This window comes from Aethalodelphis obliquidens, unplaced genomic scaffold (genome assembly GCF_003676395.1).
Source record: "Aethalodelphis obliquidens isolate GAN/ISIS:26980383/991018 unplaced genomic scaffold, ASM367639v1 scaffold1, whole genome shotgun sequence".
Lineage (NCBI taxonomy): Eukaryota > Metazoa > Chordata > Mammalia > Artiodactyla > Delphinidae > Aethalodelphis > Aethalodelphis obliquidens.
In genome coordinates, this window is record NW_020837945.1 from 64056290 (window position 1) to 64066281 (window position 9992).

Here is a 9992-nt window from a genome sequence, read left to right on the forward strand (position 1 = left end):
TTACACCATAATTCTAGCTAACAGTTTTACAAAATTTTGAGAAAAATCTTGAAAAAGGATTCAAATATCATCCAAAACTTTGAAATTTAACATTATCAAAGGGGATGCTTCCACATTCTTACAGAGACCACTGGAGAGACAACAATTCAAAAGCTAAGAAACGGTCTCAAAAGCATTTTTTCATATGATCTTTCCTCCACAGAAAGGTATTGTTCTTACATAATCGAGTCTGCTCACAAAATGGCTCTCTGTACCTGCTCTGGTGTCTTCTGCCATATCACTGCATATTTATGCATGACTGAGGTAAGAGTTTCCTGAACACTGTTATTTCGATAACCTAAAGCTCTTCTGTTACCTCTGGGCTCTCAATGTCTATTTATACAGTCAAGCCCACGGCAAATAGAAGCTCAGTATTGGCTGGTCTCTGCATAACGCCCACGTCTTCCACCACCTCCTGGACCATAGTTTCCTCCACCATATGATCCTCCCACGTTCCTGCTATACCACTCAGCTTTCCACTCTTCAGTAAATCGTACTTAGAAGGTTTCTGCTTATAATTTCCCAAATCATTGTAATTATGACTTCCATAATTTCTTCATCCATAGCTGTCAAAACCACCTCTGGAGGCCCCATCCAGGTCACCATATTGAGATCCTCTACCACTGTATCCTCCTCATCCTCCTCCATAACCAGGGCTAACCCCCAAATTGCCACCTCCAGATCCTCCTCCACACCCATGATAGCCATCCCCAAATGTATGTCCTCTTCCATATCCATCAGCTCCTCCTCCAAGTTTCCTTCCTCATCCTGGTCCTGCTCCAACATTTCCACCACCACCAGGAGAGTCTCCAAAACCAACGTTGCCTCCTCTTCCACCTCTAGAACTTTGGACTCCCTGCATTTTAGGTCGAGACAAGGCCTTTCCTACTTCTGCATGATGACCATTGATGCTATAGTCTTTCTGCAACACAAGCTTATCCATGGGATCATGGTCATTAAAAGTGACAAATCCAAAGCCTCTTTTCTTTCCAGACTCCCTATCGGTAATTATCTCAATGGCATTGATTTTTCCATATTTCTCAAAGTAATCTCTAAGATGATGCTCTTCAGTATCTTCTTCAATTCCACCAACAAACAGCTTCTTCATGGTGATAAGAGCCCCCAGCTTTCCATAGTCCTCTCTTGGGACAGCACGTTTGGGTGCAACCGTTTTCCCATCAATGGAATGAGGTCTGGCAGCCATGGCAACATCCACCCCAGCCATGGATGAAAACGTGACAAAACCAAATCTTCCTGGTTTGAGGCTGGCAGGATGCCTTATTAACACACAGTCTATAAGGTTTCCCCGTTGCTTGTAGTAGTTCCTCAGACTTTCTTCCATGGATTCAGAGCTTAAGCCACCAATAAAGAGTTTACAGAATTTTCCTTTTCTTTCTTATTCCTCTCCAAAGGAACAGATGTTGAAGTTTTCTTCATCGCAGGCTTACTCGCTTGAGCCATTTTCCCGAAGCTGAGGGGGATGAGGGAGATCTCCAAAGACTAACATGAACTGGAGGGTCCCGACCCCATGGTGAGAACCGAACCTCCGCTGCTCCAGCAACAACACCTGTAGGAGCACCTCCACCGGGGATCTGGTGATGCTGCTACTGCTCTGGAGCTGCTGCCGCCCTTGAACCAATCTTGAGCAACTTTCAGTTTTCCTGCAAAACGTCATTTTGAACCGAGTGACCTTTCCTGATCCAGTAAACAAACTTCTTATTACATTTCCTCTACATTGATTTCTTTTTCTGAACTTTTAATTTTCTCTAAATTGTTACCTATTTTTAAAAATAAATTTATTTATTTATTTTTGGCTATGTTGGGTCTTCGTTTCTGTGCGTGGGCTTTCTCCAGTCGTGGCGAGCGGGGGCCACTCTTCATCGCGGTGCGTGGGCCTCTCCCATTGCGGAGCACAGGCTCCAGATGCGCAGGCTCAGTAGTTGTGGCTCACGGGCCCAGCCGCTCCGCGGCATGTGGGATCCTCCCGGACCAGGGCACGAACCCGTGTCCCCTGCACTGGCAGGTGGATTCTTAACCACTGCACCACCAGGGAAGCCCCTGTTATCTATTTTTGATACAGTTTTCCTCACTAAATTGGATATCCAATGAAGAGATCACTAATGTGGACTTTAAAATTTTATACCAAAATACTTACCTATTGCTTTGCCCTTACAATGAGTTCAGATATCTTTTTTGAAAGAAACTATTCAGACTACAAAAAGGATTTTTCTTTTTTGTTGTTTTGTTTGTGTTTTTATACAGCAAGTTCTTATTAGTCATCAATTTTATACACATCAGTGTATACATGTCAATCCCAATCGCCCAATTCAACACACCACCATCCCCACCCCCACCAACCCCCACGGTTTTCCCCACTTGGTGTCCACACGTTTGTTCTCTACATCTGGATCTCAACTTCTTCCCTGCAAACCTGTTCATCTGTAACTTTTTAAAAAATAACTTTTTGGATTTAATATTATTTTAAAATTTTTATTATTTCTGCCTCATTCATTTTTCTTTTTATTTTAATAAGTCTTTCCTTAATTTTTATTTTTTTAAGATTTTGTACACTTTTGGAGTTTTGAGTTGGGAAATTAAGAAACTTATTTTTAATTATACATTTCAACTGATCTAGATATTTAAGGTTCCTCTGAAAAACGCTGTAAGAAATAGATTCTGATATGTAAGGATTACATTATTTTATTAAAATTTGCATTTATGGTTTTCACTTTCCTTTTTGTCTAGAAATGTTGAAAAAGTGGTTTTCTTTTTTTTTTTTTTATAATTTGCAATGGGAAGAGCATTTTTCCCCAGCATTTTATTATACATTGTTGAATGTACAGAAGAGTTGAAAGGATTATACAGTACACATCCATTTATCCACCACTGAGATTTTATTATTCTCAACATTTTGCTAGATAAGCTTTACCATATACCTGTTCATTTACCTATTCATCCAAAACTTTAATTTATCAATTGATCTGTTTATCAATTTATCTATTCATCTATAAGTTCATCTCACTTTTTGAAGTGTTTCAAGTAACTTTCAGACATTAGGATACATCAGCATTAAACAGTTTAACATTTATATCATTAACTAGAATTCAGTATTTGTTTAGAGTTATTATTGCTTTATTTTAGGTAATTTAACCTATAGTGAAATATACAAGCCATTAATGAGCTTTGATGAACGTTTAGATCTGTTATCCAAACACCTGTCAAGCTATAAGGCATTTCTGTCATCCCAGAAAATTCCCTCATACCTCTTTACAGTCAGTTTCTATTTCCAACACTTCAGAGAAAAACTCTGTGTTTATTATTTTTTACCATATATTAATTTTTGACTTATAGAACTTTACTTTTAAAACACTGCTTTTATTTTTTCACCATGTATTAGTTTCTGCCCATTACAGAACTTAACTTAAATGGACTAATTAATACAGTACATACTCTAATGTGTAAAGCTTCTTTCACTGAACATGATTTTTAAGGTTCATCAAAATCCTTGGCTGCAGCAGTATTTTTTTTTAAATGGTGACCAGGTCTCCCATTGTATGAATATACCACAGTTTATCTATCCTCCTGATTATACATATTTGGATTATTTCCAAATTTTGGCTATTACGAAAAGAAGCTTTGAACATTTTTGTGGACATGTTTTTACTTCTTTTGGACAAATACCCATGAGCGCAATTGTTGGGGCATAGGGTAGCTATGTACCTTATTTTATAAGAAATTTCCATGACACAGAAGATTTTATAAAATAAAAGAGACAAACTAGATGTTATCAACATTTTAAATGTTTGTTTTCAAATGTCACCGTGAAGAAAACAAACAGGCAAGCCACAGTCTAAGAAAAAAATATTTTCAAAATATCTGAGAACAGGTTTCCAAGAGATATATCTATCTAACTAATATGTCTATATGTATCTAACATATCTATGTACATAAATAGATATATCTATACATGTATATTGATATATTTGTGTATATAGATACCTATATAACTAATGTGTCTAATATCTAATATATATTACAGCTTTACACATATGTGATAGATATATTAAAACAATAAAAATACACACAATGCAATAAAGATGGCAAATATTTGAACAGGCATTTCAAAATAGAACTATGTGAATGAAAAGTAAGTATGTGAAGAAATGTTCAAATCATTAGTCATCAGCAAAATGGAAATTAAAATCCTAATTATGGGGACTTCTGATTTCTAGTTCTGTATGTAAGGGAACTTGGAAGTCATCACTCCATCCTAACAAGTAAAAAGTTGAACATGATTCTTCTTGGATCCATGAAATAGGGGAGGACACAGGGCAAACCACTGCTCCCAAGATTAGAGAAACAGATAGCTGAATACAAGGAGTTGTTGATTACCAGATTACTGCAGCAGAGACCTACAAGGAGAAACTGCCTCTGGAAGCAGTGCTGGGATAGAAAAAGCTGAACTATAATTGATAAATTGCTGGAGATAGAGTGAGGGCAACTCTGAGAGTTAAAAACATCAAGAGGAAACCAGTCATGGGGGGGTCCCACAATATTGTGAGACGTACCTCCAGGTAAGGAGTCTGACCAAATTCTGACAGTATTAAATATCAGAGAAAACACCCTTCTGCTTCTGACAGGTGAAAAAAATCATTTTGAAATATGCCAGAGCACTCAGTTCTTCCTACCAGGCCTGCCCTCAGGGGAAAATTGTTTAGTGAATCTAATACTAGCTAAAAAGATGTGTATTAAGACACATATAAGAAACTTGGAAGTTGTTACTCTCCCCTAACAACAAATGAAAAGCTGAAGAAACTGAAAAATCAACAACTCTCCTTGAATTCTCAAGAGAGGGGAGGACACAGGACAAACTGCTGTTCCTAAGACTGGAGAGATAGATCAATACAGGGAGGCATGGCTTACTAGAGAATCACTAGCTGCAACCCCTCAGGAGCCAGTGCCACGGTAGGAAAGCCTTGGCTGTAATCGATGAATCACTGGAGGTTCAGAGCAGACAGCTCTGAGAGTTAAAAACTTCAAGGGATCTAGTCTTGGGGGACTCACAATATTGTAAGATTTACCTCCAGGAGCTTGACTAGGTTCCTACAGTAAATATCAGAGGAAACTCCTCTCCTGCTTCCTGCAGGGGGAAGGGAAAAGGAACCATTTTGAAATACCCCAGAGCACTCTGTTCTTCTTAACAAGGCCTGCCCTCAGAAGAAACTAGCTAAACTGGGCCTAACATGCTGGGGAAGGGAAATACTCAACTCCAGCCCATTCTAGCCAACCTCTCCTACCTAAGGAGGGAGAAAAGAAAAACCCTGAGGAACACCTGTTAAGTTCACAGGCTAGAGGCATGGGATCCCTAAAAGACTGATATCTAATCAAAGGACTATAAAATGCCTTCCCTCCCCACAAACCTCACCATCATATTACTAGTGGCCTGTTTACAGGCAGCTCCTCTTACTCCTCTTACCTCTTGTCTGGCTATCAAGAAAAAAATCACAAGACATACCAAAATGCAAAAAAAAAAAAAAAAATATATATATATATATATATATATATATATAGAAGAGATAGAGTAAGCATCAGAACCAGACATGGCAGGGGTGTTCGAAATATCAGACTAGGACTTTAAAACAACTATGATTAATATGCTAAGGGCTCTAATGGGTAGAGTGGGCAGCATGCAAAAACAGATGGGTCATGTAAGCAGAGAGATGGAAATTCTAATAAATAATCAAAAAGAAATAATAGAAATAAAAAATACTACAATAGAAATGAATACTGCCTTTGATGGACTTATTAGTAGATGTGACACAGCTGAGGAAGGAAACTTTGAGCTAGAGGATGTATCACTAGAATCCTGGAAAGCCAAAAGCAAAGAGAACAAGAAAGTTGAATCAATAATTAATAACCTCCTAAAACTGAAAGTAGCAGGCCCAGATGTGTTCACTGGTGAATTCTACTAAACACTTAAGGAAGCAATTATACCAATTCTCTACAATCTCTTTCAGAGAGTAGAAGCAGAAAGATTACTTCCTAATTCATTCTATGATGCCATCATGACCCTAATACCAAAACCAGACAAAGATATAAGAAAACTGCAAACTAATGTCTTTCATGAACACAGATGCAAAAATTCTCAACAAAATATTAGCAAATCAAATCCAATAATGTATAAAAAGATAATATACCATGACCAAGTGGGATTTATCCCACGTATGAAAGCCTGTTTCAACATTCAAAAATTAATTATTGTAATCCATCATATCAACAGGATAAAACAGAAAAATCACATGATCATATCAATAGATGCAGAAAACGCATTTGATAAAATCTAACAGCCATTCATAATAAAAATTCTCATTAAACTAAGAATAGAATATCCTCAACTTTATAAAGAATATCTACAAAAAATATCTACAACATCATACTAGATGGTGAGAATCTCAAAGCTTTCCAACTAAGGTCAGGTACAAGGCAAGGATGTTCCCTTTCAGCACTCCTTTTCAACATCATACTGGAAGTTCTATCCAATTCAGTAAGAAAAGGAAAAGAATGGAAAGGAAAGGAAAGGAAAGGAAAGAAAAGGAATAAAGATTGGAAAGGAAAACATAAAATTACTTCTTTTTGCAAATAAATTTATTTTTCTATATATAAAATCCAAAAGAACTGCCAAAAATCTCCTGGAACTGATAAGTGATTATAACAAGGTTGCAGGATACAAAGTTAATACACAAAAGTCAAATGCTTTCCTATATATCAGGAATGAACAAATACAACTTGAGATTAAAAATACAATACCATTTACTTTAGCATCCATGAAAACCAAATACTTGAAAATAAATTTAATAAAATATGTACAAGATCTACACAAGGAAAACAAAAAACTTTGATGAACAAAATCAAAGAGGTAAATAGAGATATATTCTATGTTCACTGAGAGGAAGACCCAATATTTTCAAAATGTCAGTTCTTCTTTACTTGATCTATAGATCCAATGCAATTTCAATCCAAATACCAGAAAGTTATTTTGTATATATTGACAAACTGATTTTAAAGTTTATGTTGGCAAAAGCCAACATAATATTGAAGGAGAAGAACAAAGTTGGACTGACAATACCTGACTTCAAGACTTACTTATAAAGCTACAGTAACCAATACAGTGTGGTACTGGTGACAGAATACACAAATAGATCAGTGGAACAGAATAGGGAGCCCAGATATAGACCCCCATAAATATAGTAAACTGATCTTTGATAAAGGAGCAAAGGCAACACAATGGAGCAAAGATAGTTTTTACAAGAAACATTGCTGGAACAACTGGACATCTATATCCAAAAGAAAAGAAAAAAGGAATCTAGATATAAACTTTACACCCTTAACAAACACTAATTCAAAATGAATCACAGATCTAAATCTAAAATGCAAAACTGTAAAACTCCTAGAGGATAACAAAGATGAAAACCTAGATGACTTTGGGTGGCAATGACTTTTTAGATACAACACCAAAGACATGATCAACGAAAGAAGTAATTGATAAGCTGGCTTCATTAAAATTACAAACTTCTGCTCTGTAAAAGACAATGTCAAGAGAATGAAAAGACAAGACACAGACTGGGAGAAAATATATGCAAAAACACATCTAATAAAGTACTGTTATCTAAAATATGCAAAGAAACCTTAAGCTAAATAATAAGAAAACAAACAACTCGATTCAAATTGTGCCAAAACACTTGACAGACACTTCACAAGAGAAGATATACAGATGGCAAATAGGGACATGTAAAAATGCTTCACATCATATGTCATCAGGGTAATGCAAATTTAAATAACCATGAAATACCACTTCACACTTATTAAAATGGCCAAAATATGGAATACTGAAACTAAATGTTGGTGAGGATGTGGAGCAACAGGAACTCCTATGCATTGCTGGTGTGAATGGAAAATGGCACAGCCACTTTGAAAGTCAATGTGACAGTTTCTTACAAAAGTAAGTATATCTTTACCATATGATATAGCAATCATGCTCCTTGGTATTTACCCCCAAAAGTTCAAAAGTTATGTCCACACAAAAACCTGCACACGTATGTTTATGGCAGCTTTATTCATAATTGCCAAAACTTAGAAGCAATCAAGATGTCCTTCAGTGGGTGAATGGATAAATAAACTTTGGAACATTCAGACAATGGAATATCATTTAGTGTTAAGAAGAACTGACACGTGAAAAGACAGGGAGGAATCTTAAATGCATATAAGTGAAAGAAGCCAATCTGAAAAGGCTACATATTGTATGATTCCAACAATATGACATTCTGGAAAGGGAAAACAATGGGAGAAAATTAAAAAAAAATCAGTGGTTGGCAGGGGTTGGGTGGAGGAGGAATGAAAAAATGCATCACAGAGGATTTTTAGGACATTGAAAATACTCTGTATGACACCATAATAATGGATACAGTATATATTTGCCCCAACTCATAGAATGTACAACATCAAGGATGAACCATAAGGTAATATATGGACTTTGGGTGATTATGATACGTTGATGTAGGTTCATTAATTGTAACAAATGTACCACTCTGGTAGGAAATGTTGATAATAGGGGAAACCATGTATGTGTGGAGGCAGGGAATGTAAGGAAAATATCTGTACCTTCCTCTCAATTTTTCTGTGAATCTAAAACTGCTCTGAAAAAAACACTGTCAATTTTTTTCATGGCATTAAAAAGACAAAGGAAAAGAAATAATGGGATACCAAGACACACCCACCATAATAAGTAACTCATTAAAAACTGAAAATAGAAAGTGTTGGAAAGATTTGGAGAAACTGAAACCTCATACATAGTATAATTTTTACTTCCTGTTCCTCTCAGAGTTTAGTTATTACATGTATATATAGTTCTGATTTTATGATTTCTTGGTAACATAACATTATGAATATCTATTTTATGTAATATTATTTTTATTATTATGAAGCATTCTTCAACTCATAATACACTTCTATTAATACAGTTTGCCTTTCTCATACATTATTTGTCTTTAAATAAAATTTAGCTTTTGCTTTTTTATTATTAGTGTTTCTATGCTAAATCTATTTTTTCATTCTTTAAGTGTTAACTTATCTGCATCTTTATTTCTTGCAGACAGATTATATTTGGAACATGTTTTTACATTCATTATGATGATCTCTGTCTTTTAATTGGTGACTTTAGTCCATTTACCTTTAATGTAATTATTCATATGATTGAAATTAGGTATACCATTTTTCTAATGTTTTCTGTTTTTCCCATCTGTCTAAAAATATGTTCTGTTCCTTCTATTCTGTAACTTTTTTGTGCTTATTGTATAGTTTATATAATTCAACTTAATGCTTCTTTTTTTTTTTAGATTTACCTTTTTTATTTTATTTTCAGAATGGTTGCTCTAGGGATTACAAAAGACATCATTAACTTATCACAGTCTATTTAAAGTTAATGTAACATCACTTTGTATATAAAGTAAGAATTTGGAAATAAATATCTTATTTTACTTCCCTCCTACATTAAGCTATTTTATATGTATTATATATACATATATTATAAATTACACACACAGCGTTATAATTTTTGCTTTAAATTGTTATAAGCAATAGATTCAATGCAATCAATCCCTATGAAAAACCATTTTTTTGAATTAATATAAAAACTCATCCTAAAATTCATGTAGAATCTCAAGGGATCTTGTTTGTTTTTCAAAATTCATTTAATCTATTAATGAGGGAAGCATTAGGATTATAATACTGGTTCAAGAGAAAACCATTTTTTTGAATTAATATAAAAACTCATCCTAAAATTCATGTAGAATCTCAAGGGATCTTGTTTGTTTTTCAAAATTCATTTAATCTATTAATGAGGGAAGCATTAGGATTATAATACTGGTTCAAAAATTGGAGAAATTGGGGACTTCCTT

General features: G+C 35.0%; 1 pseudogene; it reads right to left on the reverse strand.

The window, feature by feature from the left end:
- Positions 1-407: 407 nt before the first annotated feature.
- LOC113627239 (heterogeneous nuclear ribonucleoproteins A2/B1 pseudogene) lies at positions 408-1476 on the reverse strand (annotated as a pseudogene).
- Positions 1477-9992: the final 8516 nt, after the last annotated feature.